Source organism: Etheostoma cragini, chromosome 3, assembly GCF_013103735.1.
Source record: "Etheostoma cragini isolate CJK2018 chromosome 3, CSU_Ecrag_1.0, whole genome shotgun sequence".
Taxonomy (NCBI): domain Eukaryota; kingdom Metazoa; phylum Chordata; class Actinopteri; order Perciformes; family Percidae; genus Etheostoma; species Etheostoma cragini.
In genome coordinates, this window is record NC_048409.1 from 13,581,173 (window position 1) to 13,601,346 (window position 20,174).

The 20,174-nt window shown below is 39.2% G+C and overlaps 1 protein-coding gene across 2 annotated transcripts in view; it reads left to right on the plus strand.

The window, feature by feature from the left end:
* grik4 (glutamate receptor, ionotropic, kainate 4) overlaps nt 1-20,174 on the plus strand; it is a 288,509-nt gene that overhangs the window by 69,174 nt on the left and 199,161 nt on the right. For both annotated transcript variants that reach the window (XM_034867139.1, XM_034867140.1), the window contains exon 2: nt 7,621-7,804. The gene's annotated coding sequence lies outside the window, so the exon portion shown is untranslated. The remainder of the gene's footprint in view (nt 1-7,620; nt 7,805-20,174) is intronic.

Here is a 20,174-nt window from a genome sequence, read left to right on the forward strand (position 1 = left end):
TTTTGGAAAAAGGCTGCAATGAAACAAAGACTGAAAAATTTAAAGGGGTCTGAATACTTTCCGTACCCACTGTATATAATCAACAAACACTAGACCAGTATATGTTATTTAGTTATCTTATCAAACTTTCATATTAAATCAGCATTTACCATAAATGCAACATTGGACAGTTCAGGGGCTGACATGGTAGGTAGATGTATGGTCACAGGTGTATGTCTTTTCCACCAAGGCAGTTCTGGTGCTGGTTCGGAGTCAGTGCCAAATATTGAACCGGTTCTTTGCTTTTCCACAAAAATAAACCTGGCTCTGGGCCAAGAAAACGGATTCCAACTCAGCTTAGCGCTGGTCTAGAGATAAGAACCGGTTACGTCAGGTGCTGGGAGTGGGTCCCAATAGGCTTTTTGTCGGGAAAATTGGGACTGCCCCGGTAAAACCGGGACGTCTGTTCACCCTAACAGTGTTTTGCGTGACGCTACTGATGTTGCCATCGCAAGCTAGCAAAAGATTATAATAAAGTTAAATCAGTCGAGATAATTACCTTTCTTCTTTAACGTATAGCGGTCACAAATAGCTGTCAAGGCACGTATTTGATTTCCAGTGGGAATTTGTAAAGCCAGGAGCAAAAGTATCGGTATGTTGTCCTCCATTATTGTTGATTGTCATGATGTGTTGCTATGACAACGGAGGTACTTGGAGTCACGTTGAGACTTAGCCCTGCTCTGGCTCTTAGGCTGTGGAAAATCGAGCTGGTTCTTAGATAATTGGCAAGTTGAACCAGCACCGAACTGGCAATAGCACCAGCCCAGAACCAGCACCTGGTTGGCCTTGGTGGAAAAGACATAAGGGTGGTGATGATCTGTAGCTTTAATGATCAAATTGTGAACATCATAATTCTAAGTTTGGAATCGGTGGTAATGAGTGCCTGTCAGATGCTATATATCTACATCCTATTAGAGGATATTCAAAGCTTTTACTGGCTGTGCAAGTATAAAAATCATCACTTGAAGTTGCAGTGATGGCAAATATATTTTCTACTGAAAATGTCTTGGAGTGGTGGGTTGCTATACCGCGCTTAAAGGGCAAACCAATCAAAACGTTCCTAACTTGTCACCTCACCTGCATTTAGCGGCTGTCTTGCTTGCTTGCCCCTGGTTGTCCCTTCTCCCAGGTTACCTAAAGGGATTGATGGCTATGCCGAAGCAAAAACTGAAAAATCCATACCACTCTCCTGCCCTTTCCATATTCCATTGATTTCATGGTGAAATATCAATCTGCATGTGTCATGTACTTTTGCAGCGCTCACAATAGAACAACACGTGTTTAGAAGTAAATCAACATAAATCTGCTTCAAGACAGCATTTTATCAAGTTGCTTTAGGACTTTTTATTTTTCTCTTGCTTGCTTTTACAGAGGCAATTGAAGAGGAAAATCAAATGGAAAATCCATCCAATCCAAGAGCTGATGGATTTTATTCATGGGGTAAAAGCAAAATTTATGAGTGCACTTTTCATTTGCATGCACATACTGTATAAGCAAGCACACACATGCACACAGTGCAAGTTACATTATACACACACAAGCTCATTAAGGAAGTCACTGACAGCTACGAAAAGCAGCACACATGAGAATAAGTTATCAGTTCACAATTTTAACTGATAATTAGGGAATGTTTTCAGTTGAGGCATATTACTAACATACTGTATATGTCATTTTATTCCATCTATCCAGGAAAATGGATCTGAACTGCAGCCTGTGGTGGTATCGGTATCCCTTAGGACATTATGTCAAAACAGCTTTAATACTTGCTTTGCAGATATACATCAATGCATACTTGCTATGTTTAAGTTTTACTTTTTCTTCCATCAAGACATTTAAAACAGAGGTGAATACTCTCAGAGTGTTTCAGTCCCTGCTAAGGCAACAAAACCCTTTTAATGTGTTATATAGATGATAGGAAAACATTTTCTAAAATTTCTAAAAACAGTTTTTGCTGATTATTGTTATGTACAGCAACAGTTCTGTTTTGTATACACCTATGGTTAATTATTAAGATTAGCACTTGGACATGGCTGAGCCTCATTTGGATCTTGAAGTACAGAAGGTAGAAAGCAGAAATTGTGTGTGGGTGTGTGTGTGGGGGGGGGGGGGGGTTTAAATAGACCAATATTTACTAAAACGATGTTAACACCATGTTGTCTTAATTTTTTAATAACTTTGTGTAAAGCACTTTGAATTGCCCTGTTGCTGAAATGTGCTATACAAATAGAGCTGCCTTGCCAAGCTGCCTTTATGATAATATTTGTGAGTACAATACTTGGTAAAGACTTAACACTTGCATCCGAAACATACATCCATATTCCCTGGTCTGCCTTCATTTTTAAAATGACTACAAACCAAATTCCTGTTGAGAATGATTAAAAAAAAAAAAAAAACTGAAGCCTAAGGCTATAAATTTCTCAGTGCAAATGGTCCAAAATACATGAGAATAATTTCATCAGGTCTTTTCATAATATAGCTTTTGTAGTGTGGTGGTTGTGTATATTTTAAACTGTGCCCAGCAGTTCTTTTTACAACATCACAAACAATAGCAGATATATTTCAACCAAAACACAATTCTCTTTCCCTACAAACTGAGATGCACCAATTGTGGATGTATTTGCAAACATGTTTAGCACCTAGGCTTTGGTCAGTGGATTAATAGCCAAGGGGAATTCGCAAACCATCATGAAAACATTGAATTCAACGTGTTGTCTCAAAACAAATTGAATGCCCAGAAACTAAGTAGCATTTCTACCTTACTCTACTTACTCTAGCTTCTACATTACTCCGAATATGATTCTCATTGTAGCATTTCTACATCTTAAAATCCCAATGAGAGTCTACATGATGTGAAATGGTGACATTTAAAACAACGCGGCACCGTTTATTTGATGCATTAAGGCTGTAATTGAGGCTTTACATTCAATGCCACTACTTAATATATGTAAAGGTTATTGTGTTTTTTTAATGGTAATGGCAGGTTGTACGATAGGGATTTAAGTCCTTTGGGCAGTGTTTGACAGGAAACAGAATCTGTACGTTTGGCTTGTATGCAGCAGCATGAGGCTGTAAGGCAGAGAGAAAATGGAAAAAGGGGGAGGAAAGAGGAAGGAGGAGGGGAAATGAAGAGAGTAGGCTTCAGCAACAATATCCTTTCTGCTGAAACTTTACATATGTCAGCACTTCAAAAGTTCCCCCATTATTATTTATCCCACATCCCCTCCAAGAGCTTAAAGTATTCATTTGATCTAACCTTTTTATTCTGTGCCTACTGTAAATCGTTTCAAGCCAGATGCAGTACACACATTCTTTAAAACATATTGTAAGTAATTGTAGACAAGAAGATTTCCCAACTGAATAAAACAGTGATTTGAACGGAACAATTGATTCATCTCTGCAAATGTATTTGAGCCACTGGAGGACTTTAAAGACAAATCTAAGTTAGTAAAGTAGCAGTGCTAGCAGAGTCTTTGTTTTCCTTGTGCCATGATAAAGTCACAGCATAAATGTGTTTTACTGTCTGTCGACAGAGGAGTCAGACAAACATAAAATAAAAACTGCAAAGACAAACCACTAGAACGAAGCCATTGTTTATCAGCAATATAATAGCATGCGGTTTTGCCTAGATGACCCAATATGAGACTTGGATAGTGATGAAACTATTATTTGTCTGCTGCAGTGATGCTGATAATTCATCAATTGCGTTCACTAAGCACAATCATTTATGTAATCCACTAAGCCACTATGTGATTTATGGGATATAACATCTTTCAAATGATTGTGATAGCTCAAGTTGTTGATTGTAGAAAAATGAACTCTAGTGTGGTGGAGTCTGTGTTGCGCTTTCAGCCCTTCGTTCTTAAACCCCTGTCATACCGGAGATGTGTTTGGGCTTACTTGTACACAACACCTGTCACAGGTTAATCTCTGGTTGTACACCTTTAGCAGAGAATCCAGTCTACAATCTATTTTAATACACTGCACTGCTAGACTAGAGAATTGCATGAAATGATTACTAATTCAAGTCATCAGTCATGTCTTCACCTTTACTTGACCACAGATGCTTTCTCTTACTCTCGCGTTTTCTCCTCTTTTCTGTATTTTTTTGTTTTTGCTCTTTTTGTTTTCTTACTCCCTTTTTGAGTAGCCATTTGAATGATGTTTTATGATCATTATTATTTAATTTCCATCCCCAGCAGAAATGCCAGTTAACCAAAACGGGGCAGCCTACAACCCACGTAAACAGTAACCCTGGTCGAGAGTAGAACGGACGTTGAACTGTTTGCAAGGGTTATTAGAATAGTTCAAGAGAAAATGGTGGTTGTTAGTTTTTATGGCAACAACACACATCAGTGGGACCGTAAAGTGTAATACACATACACTTAATTAAATCCAGGAAGCCTGAATTCCCCTTCGCAAAACCTCACCTCAGTGAGTCCGCAAGTCGGTTTATATGGAAATTTAGGTGGAAGTAAACCCGCTACAACATTCACAGTTCTTTGGAATGGAAACAATACACATAAAAATGGCCACCGTTCGACCATCCTGCTATGTTGATTTGAATGGGAATGTCCGTTTTACTCTCATTCTATTTCTATGGTTTACTCATTCAGACCACAGACGTCACAATGTTGGTCTGAGTGGGGTTGGAAGGTGTAGGTTTTCTTTAAAATAACTTGTGTGTACAATGTGTTTTCCGAACACGGAAGGTTAAAGTGCTTGAATTTGGGGTGAAAAGCCAGCTGTCATAAAGAAGTGCACGGCTGCACAATTTATCACAGTTGTATCAAAATAACAATATGGAGTAGTGCAATATCCAAATCAAAGAGGGGCACAATATTTGTTAAAGGAGAATTCCGGGTTGATTTCAACACGTAGCTCTGTTGTTTGTAAATTTGGAGTGCTGTCAGTAGAGAGAAAAATTAAAGCAATCGCTGCTGCCTACACCGTGTTATCCTCCTGCTAGAGATGGCACCCACCAGGCTTAAACAGGGCAAGTTTTAAACGAAAGTTGAACATGATAGTTGGGCTAATTCAGCTGTGTTTAGTTCCTGTGTTGACACTGCAAGGAGTGCTTCAGGACCATCTAAACACTACAACACCAAACAGAGATACAAACAAGATAAAAACATAAAAGTAAGTGCTGTAGTATAACTAGCAGGAGTCAGGTTATAATTGATGTAAGTCTGGAGACACTACTTTATTTATTGATAGCATATATATTTTTGTTGTATCTCTTTTTGGTGTTGTATTTTGTAGACGGTCCCTAAGCACTCTAACTGCTATACCAACACAGGAACTAAACAGATCCGAATTAGCATAACATAACATACACTACAATGCTGATACAAAAAACGATCATTGCCTTCAATACCGTGAATCATATCGCAAGCGCAATATCAGTCAAAATAATTGCAATTCGATATTTTCCTCATATCATTTCTGTTTGAGCATGCCAACACAGTGAGTGTCTCCAGGGGGGATCAGTGGAACGAAGGTGGTTGCAATGCAAAGCCAGAAAGTTTCAAATTGTACACATAGCTGCTTTAATATTCATAGAAAACTAGCTTTATTATGCATAGAAAACCAACCTTTGTTCAGTCTTTGAACATCATGTTGAGAATCAATAATTAAGATGGTGTGACAATAGTTCCGAGAACCTGTTTATGACTGTAGCACTTAACAAAGTCACTGGGGCATGTGTATGTGCATGCTTGTGTTTAGTATCTGTGTAGTTCATATGTGCTAACAGTTGGTGGCATGACAGGATGTGCATCTGCTGTGATGCAGGAGGGCGATTTCACCACGGTGCTAAGTAATTTGGTTCATCTCTGGGGAGAAGTTTAATTCTCCTCTTAGTAAGGGTGCCATTAAAATGCAATGACATGAGATTAATGCTCATCTTGTAAGTGACATTTACGTTCCCATTCACTGTGGAAATTGTCTTGCATTGTTTGTGTGCTAGGCTTTGTTTTAAATGCTGATGAGTATGTGTAGTGACAGTATGAAAAATGTTGAATACACTTACAGTGGGGCTCGAAAGTTTGTGCACCCCAGGTAAAAATGTGTATTATTGTTCATAAAGAAGCCAAGAAAAGGTGGAAAAATCTCCAAAAGGCATCAAATGACAGATTAGACATTCCTATAATATGTCACAAACATTTAATTTAATTTCCATCATTTACGCTTTCAAAATAACAGAACAAAAAAATGGTGTCTGCAAAAGTTTGGGCACCCTGCAGAGTTAATACCTTGTACTGCCCCCTTTGGCAAGTATCACAGCTTGGAAACGCTTCTTGTAGCCAGCCAAGTCTTCCAAATACTGTTTGAGGTAACTTCGCCCATTCTTCCTTAAAAAAGTCTTCCAGTTTTTATGGATTTCTGGGCTGTCTGTCATGCAATGCTCTTTTGAGGTCTGTCCATAGATTTTAAATTATGTTGAGGTCAGGAGATTGTGAAGGCCATGGCAAAACCTTCAGTTTACACCTCTGTATTTTGAGGTGTGTTTAGGATCATTTTCCATTTGTAGAAGCCATCCTCTCTGTACCTTCAGCTTTTCAGAGATGGCATCAAGGTAGCAACCAAAATGTACTGAAATCTTTTTGAATCCATTTTTCCTTCTACTCATGAAATGTTCCCTGTGCCACTGGCTGCAATATAACCCCAAAGCATGATTGATCCACCCCCATGCTTAACAGTTGGACAGAGGTTCTTTTCATTGAAGACCATATCTGTACAAGTATCTCTTTTTAGTGGATTGGTTTGTGACAACTCCAGTGTCTGCCAGGTCTTTCTGGATGGATCGTGGGTTTTGACTTGCTTTTCTCACAATCCTGTGAGCTGCTCTGTCTGATATTTTCCTTGGTCTTCCAGCTCTTGCTTTAACTTCCACTGTTCCCGATGACTGCCATTTCTTAATTACATACCGAACAAAGGATATTGGCATTTGAAAACGCTTTGCTTTCTTCGTATAGCCTTCTCCTGCTTTGTGAGCTTCAACTATTTTTAGTTTCAGTTTTCTAGACAACTGCTTAGAAGAAGCCATGGTGCTTATTGTTGGGGCAAGGTCAGATGAGTCTGGGCATTTAAAACCTTAAGATTGACTTCACCTGGGGTGCCCAAACATTCGAACACCACTGTATAAAGAGGAAATGTATCTAGCTAAGGGACAAACAGTAAAACACGACCATCAGCAAAACGGTACCGTGAGCTTTGAAACTGCAGTGCATATTCCAAACTGTATGCTGTTTAAATGGCTGTCCTCAGCATTAGCAGGACTGCAGAAGCTGATACCTAACCAGAAATATGACTTATAATGCAATACCATTGTTCTGAAGTTGCTTTTGAAAATGTGTAGTTTACTGTCAAAAAATTCCTTTCATGCATAATTCTGATTTCCTGTAGGCTCCCCTAAGGGGATCTACTGTACAACAATAGAATGTCTTCATGTCTCAGGATTACTAAAGACCTGTGCAACCCTTGATTGCTCTCCCTGATAACATGTCAATGTCCGCGCCTCATAAAATCCTATCCTTCCTCTTTTTATGTTTTGTGACTCAGAAATTTCTTTTTCTCTTACAGTGTGTGTACGCAGCAGTCAAAGCCCAAACTGTGTATGTGTATATACACTTGCGCGAGAGCCGGGGGCACACACACTGTGTGTATGTGAGATGAGGAGAACCTAAGTGGCTACCACAACCACCCAGATCAGACCGCCTCCTGGGCTGCAAGATGGATTAGAGCCCCACACCTCAGTAGATCAAAGGTAGGACAAGATGTTTGGTAATCAGCCGCCACTCACCTGCCCTATTCAATGACCGCATGGAGAGAGTGAAGAGTGAAGGAGGGAGAGACCGTAGTGATCACAATGAGTTTAGGCTAACATCTCTCATCCTGTCACGTCCATAAATCTCCTCATCTTTTGGTGTAAGAGGGGCTAAAGGAAGAAAGTAATGAGGTTTATCCGTCTTTTAGTTTAATTCAAAATTAAGAAAGTGTGAAAGTGATATAAGTATAACAACAAAACTATTGGTAATATACATTGATTTACTGAGTGCATTTTGTAATCAGTAAGCACATTTAGAAATATTTACATTCTGTAATATGCCAAATCTTTTCAACCCCTGAGTATTATTTAAATTAATTTACCACTCGATCCATCATTACAAACACATTTAGTTTTTTTCTTTTGTTAATATAATGGAATTCTATTTTAATGACGATCCGAAAATGTCCAAAGATACTAAATATGCCATGCTGAATTTAAAGAAAATGTGTAGAAATAATGCAGTGGTATCTAAATGTTTTGTTCATTTGATGTGATACTACATACACAGCTTATCAGATTTGAATATTGCACTCAAAATAAAGATAATACACGGTTTAGTAGCATCACTGTAATGAAGCAGTGGTACAGGCGAAGACGAGAGAGAACCTGAAAAAACGTGTTCTAATAATGACGCTACTGAAGAGGTAATATCTGGGTTCAAGAGATTACTTTATTTATAAAAATGTCTAATCTAAAACATCAGGATGGACCTCTGTGTAGCAGCTCATGTTTTCAGTTCTGGTCAGCGATTCAAAATGGTCTTGCGTTGATCTTGTGAGTTTTGTTAGCGAAACAACCGAGCCAAGGAAAACACCCACTTTTGCTCTTACTATTGTGATTAGTATTTTACATTGCTCACTCCCATCTATTATACAAATAAAAGCATTGGTGAATGCGACAAGTCCAGGCAAGTTCTCTGGGAGTTGTTGAAAGTATTTCTGGAAAATGCAGGAAAACCCTAACTGAATTAGAGGCAGATGAGGAATTCAGGTTAAAGTGAAAATGAGGATGCAACAAGAAGGTGAATCATTTTGACACCACAAAATTACCACCGTCCCCTGGACACACTGAACATCACAGACTGATAATATATTAACTGTAACATAACAGCTGCCAGGGTCAAGTTTTCCTTTAAGCTGCTTAAGAAGTACTTGCTGTTACATTAAGTGTGGTCAGTGTAATTTAATGGCTAAAAAGATCTTTTCTCAAGGCCAATTTAGGTCCCTACTGTAATTGGGGGGGGGGGGGGGGGGGGGGGGGGGGGGAGAGATATCGCTCACAGCAACCAGTGACAAGTTCTCCCTTCTTCTCTGTGAACTTGTTTTTCACAGTCACAAAATATTTTTACAACACTTACATGTGACAACAAGAGCTGCTTATTGGACTATAATTCCACACTGTTTGCGTGAAAGGGGATTATCTTATTGAAATTTCTTCAGCTAAAAGGTTTTTGGCCATCCATGTAAAATGGATCTGTAACTGTATTTTTTTAAGGGTTCTCCTCCTGAGTGGTCTCACCAACCCTGGCAGATGAACTTCTACCTTTAGTATGCTCTCTTATTTTCACAAATGTCAAATAAGACTCAGTTTTACCAGAAATTCCCCATGCTAAGTTTTTTTTTTTTTTTTTTTTTCAAAGAAGCACATTTTGTGGATTTCTCTTTTTTTGTGACAGCCAGTTTGAGTGTCAATCATTCTACATTTTGCGTAGCTCCTCTGCAAAAGGCCCTCTTTGGCTTCTCTTCAGCCCTGTAGTTTAGAGGGAGAGCCTCTCAACAATGGAAACTGACTTATTTGTAGTCATAACAGTACTTTTTTGTCAACAAAATTATTAGCAAAACAGGGAAAAACTCTCAGCCATTTTTTCCCATTGTGTATATATATCATACAAATGAATCCTAATCATAAAATTAAAGTCAGAATCAAGTTTCAAAGAAAGGCGACTAATAAACAACTAACAAATCAATACACTTTGAGTGCTGGTACTGCATGAATTGGTTAGTACTGATGATATAGTATACAGTAAATATTTAGGATAAAATGTTTGCATATCAAGCTACACTACATGTAGTTTTAAGATTCTGAATTTTTTTTTTGTATGAAGTAGGTATGCACAGATATGAAAATTTTGGCCAATAATAAAGAGTTTGGAGCATTTGAGTAAAACCATCACCTGGCTTCTCTCATGTTAATCTCCGTTCTGTTAAGTATGCAACCTTTTATCCTGCATTCTGACTGCATACAAACAGGTAAAACAGAGTTTTTGCCAGTGTTGTTTATTACAGGACAGGATGTGTTGTTGTCTGGAGGCTTCCTTGCAACTGCTACCTGCGGTGCGGTGTTTAGATCAGAAAGAATCACAGGAGGCTTAGAGGTGAAGAAGGAGAGGATCTGGATTTGCACAAACCATCAACAATCAACTCAGCTTGTTTTTATAGAATCAAACGGGGTGTTAGAAGCACAAGGTAGCAAACATATCATCATTTCTCAGAGTTCAGATTTTCACTGTGAATTCCTCTCTTTGACAAAAGTCTCCTTTTTAAATCCACATCAAATCGATTTGAAAGCTAACAGATTGCACATGTCAGTGCTGGTGTTACACCAGATAGATATGTTCAATGTGTACAGACAATGATGGGACATTTTCAATTAGGCCTACTGTAACAAAAGATATCTTTTAAAACACGCACATTCTCCTTGGAATGTAATGCCACTTATTTAGCCTATGTAATATTACAAACTCTTAAATTTGCCAGTGACAGAAAAAAACAAATTCATATTCAAATGCAGGATAACACTCTTTTCATATTTGTTAAGCCACCACATCCCCCACAGGCAGCTCCAGTATGCTGTGAATACAAATGCCAGAACACACAGTATGCTGTGAAGACATTGAAGTTCTCTGAGGCACCAGTTCCCTGTGAATTCTACTACTGACAGAATTTGACTTTTTCTGATGTTGGCTCAAGGAAAGTGGTTTGAGGAGATGGTTTCAATTTCATTGCCCACATGTGCAATCTTGCATGAGATGCAAGTATTGAATATCACTTTGGAGCAGATGGTGTATTATAGCCCCTCAGTGTGTGTCAACTGCAGCATTCAATATTGCCACAGGGTAAATCCTACTCCTCAGCTGTACTGGAAATGTTGTACTGGTTCTGGTGTGACACGCTCAGAAAATAATCTTTTTAATGCACTTTGTTTACTGAATCATTGATGCCTGTAGCAAGTTCTTCTTTACCTGCTTAGCAGAAACACAGTGCATGTCTGATGAACTCAGTTCCCTCTGTCCAGAATAATTTTGTATGTTTGTGTGTGTGTGTGTGTGTGTGTTTGTGTGTGTTTAATGAGCTCTTTGTATGTGTGTGTTGTCTGAATGCATGAGTCTGCCTTAGTCTGCTCCTGTCTGTGTTGCCCCTGGGCCACCTGCCTTTTCCTTGCCTCTTTTGCGAGCTGCTCCTGAGAAGTAGAGATAAGACCCACTGATGTTTGTCTGCTCCATGGAAGATTACTGAGGCAGACAGTTACAAGGACTCTGGCTGGCAGACAGCTACTGTATACTGGAGGCCAAAGAAGAACTTGTTTGAGATGCCTAAGCTGACCACAGCACCAATCCAGCTTGACTGCCATCTGGCCTCTTTCAGCGTGCTGTTGCTAGTCAGCTAATTACTGTTCAAAGAGAAACACAGAGCCAATGACGGACATACTGTATATGGGAATGTTCTTTGACTTAGGAACTTTAAATGGTAATGAATAATCAAACATAATCTCGCTGATATTTTTTTGATTAATAGTGATTGAAATGTAATTAGTAAATCATTGTTGCATAAATGAGGATTGAAGTCTCTAGTATCAGCATGGCAGAGACCTACTGGAGACACAGTAAATACACTGGGGAACTCTTTATCATAATGTAATAATGATCAAATAATTCTGACGTTTCATATTCTTAAAATATGAGATCTAAAATCTTTCTTTTTGTACTAAAAAGGTAAGTGGGATGGATATATGTCACATGACAATGGCCTACATATCAACTTATTTAATAGAAATTTCAGGAAAGATTTTTCTCAATTGTATGTTCTGTCTTGTTTCCAAGAGACATTCAAAATAATCCTTTTTCTTTCTTTTTTTTTAAAGTAAATACATTTCACTATTCAATGATAAACAAGGAATATAGCATTGACAAAATGACTCCCAAAGATGAGATTTGTTTTTAGTTATCATTGGTAAAATGGTGTGCATCACTGTCAATCAGTATAACTAAGGGTTACAGTTGTCTGTTTTGTGATAGACAGTGAAAGCTATAATTGTGGCTCTACAAACCGCACTGGATAATCATTACTCATGAAAAGTTGCTAATGGGATGCTGATGGGGTTTCTCACTATGATGTTTTTCAATGATGATATGAGCAGGCATTAAACAAAAGGAATACAGTATTTTATTATGATCAATTGGCAAAATGTTTCATAAGTGAGAACTTGAGTGTGAGTGTCTGTGTCTTTTGTATGTTTACTCCTTGAGCCCCAGGCTGTGAACATTTCATTTACGATTTAAAGCACAAGGTCAGGGTGGAACTGCCTAATTAGGCCTTTTCTGCTTCTGTGAAGAACATTTTAGGGATTTCACAGGCTTCTTGGACATACAATTACTGTACCTCCATTTACAGAGCTCAGGACAGAGAGGGTAAGGAAGAGAAGTCTGATAAAATGGTGTGACTGCGAGGTTTGGTCTGGGTGCTGGATAGATCAGGAAAATCATCTGCATCCTGCCTTTGTGCCTCTGTACAACACAGAAATGTGTTTCCATAGCTGTCCTGCTTGAAGGTTATGTTCAGAAAAGAGTTGTTGAAAGTTTTTAAAAAAGTGTGAAAAAGGTTGATGAACAAATGAGTCATACGGAGGGGAGATAATGCAGGAGATAGGGTTTTGAGCACTTCTGCTTTCTTTATAAGTAAAATATATGACTTACAGACAAGGCTATCACCATGCTTAGTCTTTTTTATCAGACATTATGAGCTTATGTCATAAGCGTCCAACTCCCTTTTGTGTTATTTAGATCACTGCAGTCTTGCTTTGCTGTCTGCATCCCTCTCATGCAGGCACATGTTTCCGTCTTTCTGTTGATTTACTCCGTATGATTGACTCCTGTTTGATCAGAGCTGTTTAAATAGTTGTCTCAATATTTATGTGACCAATTGTGAAGATGCCGTGTGATTGTCGCTCTACTGGCAGAATTTAAATTGTTCATTGCTTCCCACGTTGTGTAGTAGACAGTCCATCCACATTCCTGACAGGCCTACTTGAAAATGAAATTAGTGGAAAGGAGAGACGTACAAGCAGGAGCAGAGGACAAGGGATAATACGTGATTCACACGCAGTAAGCCTTGGCTGTGTAGCACATCGAATATACATGGGGGAGAAAGTGTAGAGGGGATCGTAGGGTTTAGAAACGGTTAGGAAGCAGACTTTTACAAGGTGAAGTGCAGCTTATGAAGGAAGCTCAGAATGAATTAAACAGTGTTACTGCTTTTGAGGCACAGACTCAAATTATTTATTTAAGAATACCTCTGAAATAGCAGCACAGCTCCCTGTATTTGGATTTTGAAAGTTGTAAAACATACTGTAGTACATAAGGAACATCTGCTTAACTCTGCTTAACTCTAGCCTTCACACACAAACAGTACTGTAGACAGACCACATACTGTATCATATAGCGGAAAAATACCTGGTTTATTGTGTGACAAATGTACTGTTAATAATTAATAGTCAACCAGTGTGACTGGTGTGGCTTGTGGCGCTTTTCAACTTGCAATCAGTGGCAGCATCTGGCCAGTGAATAGCAGCATAACAATAGCAGGAAGTAACAAAGGCAGTTAGAATTATAGAGCTGTGAATATTTCAACAGACAGCCCTCTTATGGGTATGAGATTTTAGCTATTGAAGTGTATATATATTTTAAAATCATTAGAATAAATGTTTCAAAAATGTTTTAATTTAAAAAGTGTGTGACAAAGTAGTTGAGATGGGTTTGTTTTTAGTTTGGTATTTCGTTGAATTTCTATGTTGCAGCAGGAGAGAAAGTGAAAAAAAAATCAAACACAGCAGTCTACTGTTGTTGAGGCTGGCTTTGCATGGCTTTTATTCACGCATACATCTTTTTTTGTTAAAAAAGCACTAAGCAGCATTTCTTCAACACTTCACCTTTGGCTGTTACACTGTATCCTGTTGGGCAGCCTGTGAACATGGAGCAACAATTTTTGTCAGCATTATTAACTGCTGTCGGGCTTTATCGGGGCACAACGGTGCTTAATTGGAAAATCTAAACCCATGAAACATAACCATAAGGTCTTCTCTGCCACTTGCATCACTGTTATTTATGAATTTGCACTGTAATTTCTGCTATCTAGGCTTGGCAAGTATATAAAAGATTCACAGTTAAACTCTGTTGCGTAAATCTTCTGTCAATTCACTGGTTTTGTTAGTTTACCGGCCATATTTCTCTAAGCTGAGTCAATGACCATGTCTTGCTTTAATGTCAGCGACCAGTACTGCCAGTTGAATGGCAATGAATATTCTACAGGTACTTTGTCTGAGATCAGAGACAAAGAAGGACAGGGAGAGATGGAGAAGTGTCAAAGAGAGGTAAAATTACAGATAGGACCAAGTGAGAGGAAAATGAAAGACCGTAGGATAAGAGATAATGAGTAGACAGAGGGGTCCAGAGAAAGAGAGAAGAAGAGACTGTTGGGGGATTTAGCAAGAGGAACTGAGGCAGGGAGAGAGTCATGATACCTCAGATATTAGAAACAGTATGAGCGGTAGAGAAGGAGTTTGATGAGTGAGTGCAGTATATAGTCACCGCAGCATCTCCAGATACGATCAGCACGAGAATGAAGGGCAGCGGCGGGTAGAAAAGCTAGATGCGACAGCTGGCTCCAGTGGTGTGTGGTGAGAGGGTGCTATTGTTTCAGCCTTTTGTAGACATGCTCCAATCCCATTTACAAATTGGAAAGTCCAACAGTCACAGTCGCCCAGAAACTGGCTGCTGTCACTGGGTAAGCTGACTGATGGATGGGACCACTTTGCTCGGTGGATCTAATGATAAAGGGGCGGAAGAGGTCAGAGTCGGATTACGACTGCCTGGTGGCGTGAAGACAGTGGTGCAGACCGTACTCTGTCTCGTTGATAAAAACCACTGCGTTCCGTTTGATTCTGCTGGTAATTGACTGGTTATGGCTGGTTAGAGGTATTAATGGGTCCAAAAATTGGACACACGTCCTAAGTCCACATTCTTTTCTGAAACGTCCAAAGGGTACACTGAGTATGCTTTGTATGTGTGACGTAATAATGCCTATTCAGCACTGGGTTTAATTTATTTAATCTCCAGTCTCGGTGGAAAATACCGTCTGTATTTGTAAGCCGCGTGACACATTACAAAAGGAGTGCAGGATTAGGGAAGGACTGCAACGCCGTTAAATAATGGTTTGCTTTAATAACACATTTTTGAAGAGTACTATCTACTATGTCTGTTTTATTCAATGAGACAACTGTGAACAGAAGATTTCAGGCGGCTTTGCTCCGTGCCATACAGGGAATGGAGCACACACACAGAGTAGCCGGGCACAGCCGAGTACACACACAGCAGCGAAAGGATTTGTCTTGCGACTTTGGTTCTGTCTCAGTCTGAGTACGCCTGAAATGCATACTGTTAAAACTAGACTAAACTGTTGAGATCTAGAGATATACAGCTGATTCCTCTGGTGTTTTAGTGCAGAGGTTCTCATTCTTTTTTCAGCCATTGACGCCATACAAAACAAAGAATATAACAGCGGATGTCCCTGGGAATAATTTGAACTTAGCCTATTATTTACACTTTAGACATTAGACTTGCATTAAACTTTTGCAAGATCTAAAAGTAATAGATTTGTTAATCAATATTATTTGTTGAACTATAAGCATTTTGTGAAAAATATAACCTTTTATTTATGTATTGATTATTCAAATGAATGAATCCAAACACTTTTCACAGTCCTCCTGGCAGAATGCCACAAACCCCACTTTGAGGATCATTGATTTAGAGAGCAGGTACTCCAAAGACCCGTAGCCTGGTGTAATGTGACACAGGAATGATAACTGCTATATTCAGTTTAGGTTTTTGACAGGCAATTCAAAAGTTTTGCTTAAGTTTTAATCTTATTCGACAGGGTGTTCTGAACCGAAAAAAGTCGTGAAACAAATCATAACATCATATACCCAGAGAAAGTAATTTCCATACTTTTTATTGTACTGTATCTTTTGCTTTCAGCTGGCTCCCATAAAGCCCAAGGCTCATGCCATTTTAAGACTAAATTAAACACAATGATTGCCTCTGGAGCTGTAAGCTAACACTGTTCTACGTTAACAATCAAGAAGTGCATTTGTATTCAACCCTGTCACAGTCCATGCCGCAGAGAATGGAGATTTGGGATGAGTTAGCCCAGCTCACGTGCCACATATTCGTTCTCGTTGGGCTTTTAGTTTTCACTGAGCCGTGAACAGCTCTCCCGTGACAGCACAGGTACAGAGCATCTGCAAATGGCAAAGAGACAATTTGCTGTTGAATAACTGCAGTGTTTGCATGTGAGGGACAGGTCCTTATCAGAGCTCCCGGCCGTTGATCAAAGTTGAAAGGGGGTCAGGCTGAATTAAAGACTTACTAATTAAAATGTCCAGGGAAAATGCCAGGGTTCATTTAATTTATCTCCTCAAGTTCAGCTGTGGAGAGAACAAGAGAGGTGAGGAAAATGAATAATAGCGCGCTATCCCACAAGTTGAAGTTAATCTGATACTAGAGGAAATATTGTCAAACAGGCTCTCTGTGTGTTTGGTAACAATCAGAAATGTGTTGTTCCATGATATCCTGGTTTAAAGGTCCCACCTGTGTGTGAGTTGATAGGGAGATGTAGCTTTGAGGAGATGTTTGTGAGTCTGGTGAGAGTGTGTTTACCAGAAAGCAGATGGCTGTGTATGGATGGATGGAGGCCCCAGGCAAAGAAACAAATCATGTAATGGGACACCCATAAAAGGCCTAATTTGTTTTCAGCCTGCTCTACTTTTGTCTTTGTGGCATAGCCTTTTTTAATTCTTCTGTTAGGGACTTCCCTCAATAAACAATTAATCAAACCCTGCTGTTTGTGTGTGTGTGTGTGTGTGTGTCTGTGTGTGTGTGTGTGTGGGGGGGAGGGGTTGTGTCTATAGGCCTTTACGCACTTTCTTGGGTGGTATAAAGACCACAACAGTTACTGTATAGTCTCTACCCTTGTACCCAATGTTTTCTCTCAGGAGGATATGCATTCACACACATTCAGGAAAAAAAGGGTTTGGGGTATTAAGGTATTGCTGACTGATTTAGAAGAACGATATATAAAATATTGGTGTGTTCTGTGGCATACATCAATTTTTTTTTCTTCCCCCTCTTAACCAAATGTTAGAATTTAAAAGGAATATCCCCCCTATCACAGCCATTTGAGAGCCAGGTACTATTGTATTTGTCTGAAGATATGAAATGAGTGGATTTACTATTTAGTTGTCAGAAAAAGTTGTTGTTTATGTATTACTGGACTATTTACTACTAATTGTCAAATTGGAAAATAATCAGCAGATTAACTGACAACAAAAGTAATTGTTAGTTGCAACTTGCCAACAACTTTGAAATCCACCATTGTGATAAAGAGGATTGTTTTCAGCACTCAGCACATGAAACGCTGCTCCAAAATAGAAAATAGCACTTAAGCAATAATACCAATGTACGCTAGGTGTGAGAGCATTCGCCATCAGATTGTCTAATATTCTAAGTGTTTGTCTTCTTTGGCACCAGAGTTCTTTTTGTGAAGGTGCCTGAGGCTGACTGTCACTGAGAGCAAGTCAGCTTAATGAGATGCCATGTTGCTCTGTGGAAATGATTACCTCAGGAGGAGAGGCATTAGATTGATAAGGGAAGGCTTTGCCTCTGTCCCCGCGATGCCCCAGCGCCTCCACCACCACCACACGGTTTAGACAGAGACAAGCCACTCCCTCTCAGCGCAAATTACCCATAACATTACTTAAAAAATTTAAAAAAGAAGGGACATGTATACCCTACTAATCAAGATTTATGTAAGACAAAAATATTTTATCTGCAGAAATTTAAACTTTTTTGTCAAAATAGCACTCATCTAAGTTTTTTTTGCCCATAGCCTACACAATACTTTTGCATTGCCTTGGAATATTACTGGATTGGGGGGCAGTGTGAAAATATTTTTTCTTCAAAATATATTGCCAAATACAGTATATTGCACATTTTACACTGCTAATAGTATACTGTAGGTTCAAGGTGTTATATATGCTACCTGGCTGTGTATGGTTTGTGGGGGCTGCGTATCGATTGATGTCATTGCTGCTATAGAGATGTAACCACTGAGCTGTAGAGATGGAAACCGATGACGCGTTAATGGCCCAAAAGGATACAGATGTTCTTGCATACCAGATTTAGAGGAAATTGTACCCCGAACGAGTCTGGCAGTTCTAGTTTTAAGTGATGATAAAATCTATTTAAATATTGTTCTGCTTACCTAGAAGCTCAATTTCTTAATCTCATTATTCAAAGATTGCATCTGTATACTGATCCCCATGGTTACCCCATACTCCTGGGTTAACATCTGTATAGATCTTCACTCCGGGAGCCTGGTTATCTGAAATTGAATAAAAGGTTGTTTTTTTTTCATAATGTTTCTGAAAAAGCAAGCAGGAAATTGTAGGTGTGAAATCGAGACGTGTCACGCCACCAATCAAGGCATGTTTCGCCTTTGAAATTGTAATGCTGAATAATTGATAACTAAGGTTGTTGATGCAAAAAAGGATGATTGCTGAATGTCCCATTTGTTACCGTTAGGCTCAGCTTTCTCCGTGTGATTGCTTCCAAGGAGGCAAAAGGACCCATTAATCAGGACTTGGTTGATCGCTTCTCGGGTCAGCAGTGATCTGAGGGGGATGCTCCTCGAGGTGAATGCAGCAGCAGTTTAATAGCTCACAGTGGACAAGCCGTGAAGCCAGCAGATAGTGGTAGTGGTATTAGTAGTAGCTGTGTGCTGCGCTGGTGACTTATCTGAATGCAGCCAGTGCACGCAGATTTCTAATGAGATTTTGGATCTCATTTTCACACTTCACTCGATCCATCCTATTCTTCTTTCTTTTTTTTACTTTTCCCAAATTTTCCTCAAGACCTAGCTCAACACGAAATCTGTTTTACAACCAGGAGAGACAAGTCAATAGATATAAAACAATAATGAAAGCATCAAACCCATCATATCCTTATACAAAACAAGCACTGAAAATAATGGATCAGAAACCAACAATGTGGCACCCCTGTTGGATTGTACAGAAATATAAGCTTCTCAATTTTAATAGCTTTATTAAGTTTTCTTTTCTTAAACTGTTTTTTAAATGTGTAAAATATCCAGCGCCAGCTGTACTCTGTCATTTTTTCTGGAATGAGTTACCAACTGAAATAAAAGCACAAACCAAACTGAAAACATTTAAAAGAAAGGGGAAATAACCAAACATGTAACCACTGAATCAGTTGTGTTGTTGTAATGGATTGTCTGTGCTAGATGCCCGGCTGTTTGCGCATGGCTGCCGGGGTTCGTCCCGGGACCTGGGTAAGGGAGACGAACCTTTGGCACCCCAGGCCCCTCTCTATCGGGGTGGGTATAGGTGAGCAGGTGCTAGCAGCTGGGTGCATGGGGTTTGTGCTGTTGTGTGACGTGTTAGTTTGTGTAATGTGGTCTCAACTTTGTGAAATGTTGATGTTATATATTCGTATACAATGTATTTGCTACATTACTGTGTAACTCACACTAAGTATTTTTTTTTTTTAATTATATTTGGATTATTTCTTTTAGAAAGGCCCGACCAGGGACTGGGGTAACAAACTTTCCTGTAAGCTAGAATCCGTTTATGTAACACATCTACACATATTGTTATGGCCTTGACTGTAATAATGATGTATGTGATAATGTGCGCTGCATCGTCCCTGACAAATAATTTGATAGTAATAAAAAAAAAGAGTGCAATGTAGATGTGAGCCTTTTGGTGCAGACATCAAATAGATTGATTATGGGGATGGGTCTAATAATTGTCAGTTGTATTATCCCAATGACATTATGACAACAGAAGGGTACACTGCGCCCCAAATGGGTTTCCTCAGGAGGGTGGCTGGCGTCTCCCTTCGAGATAGGGTGAGAAGCTCAGTCATCCGCGTGGAGCTCGGAGTAGAGCCACTGCTCCT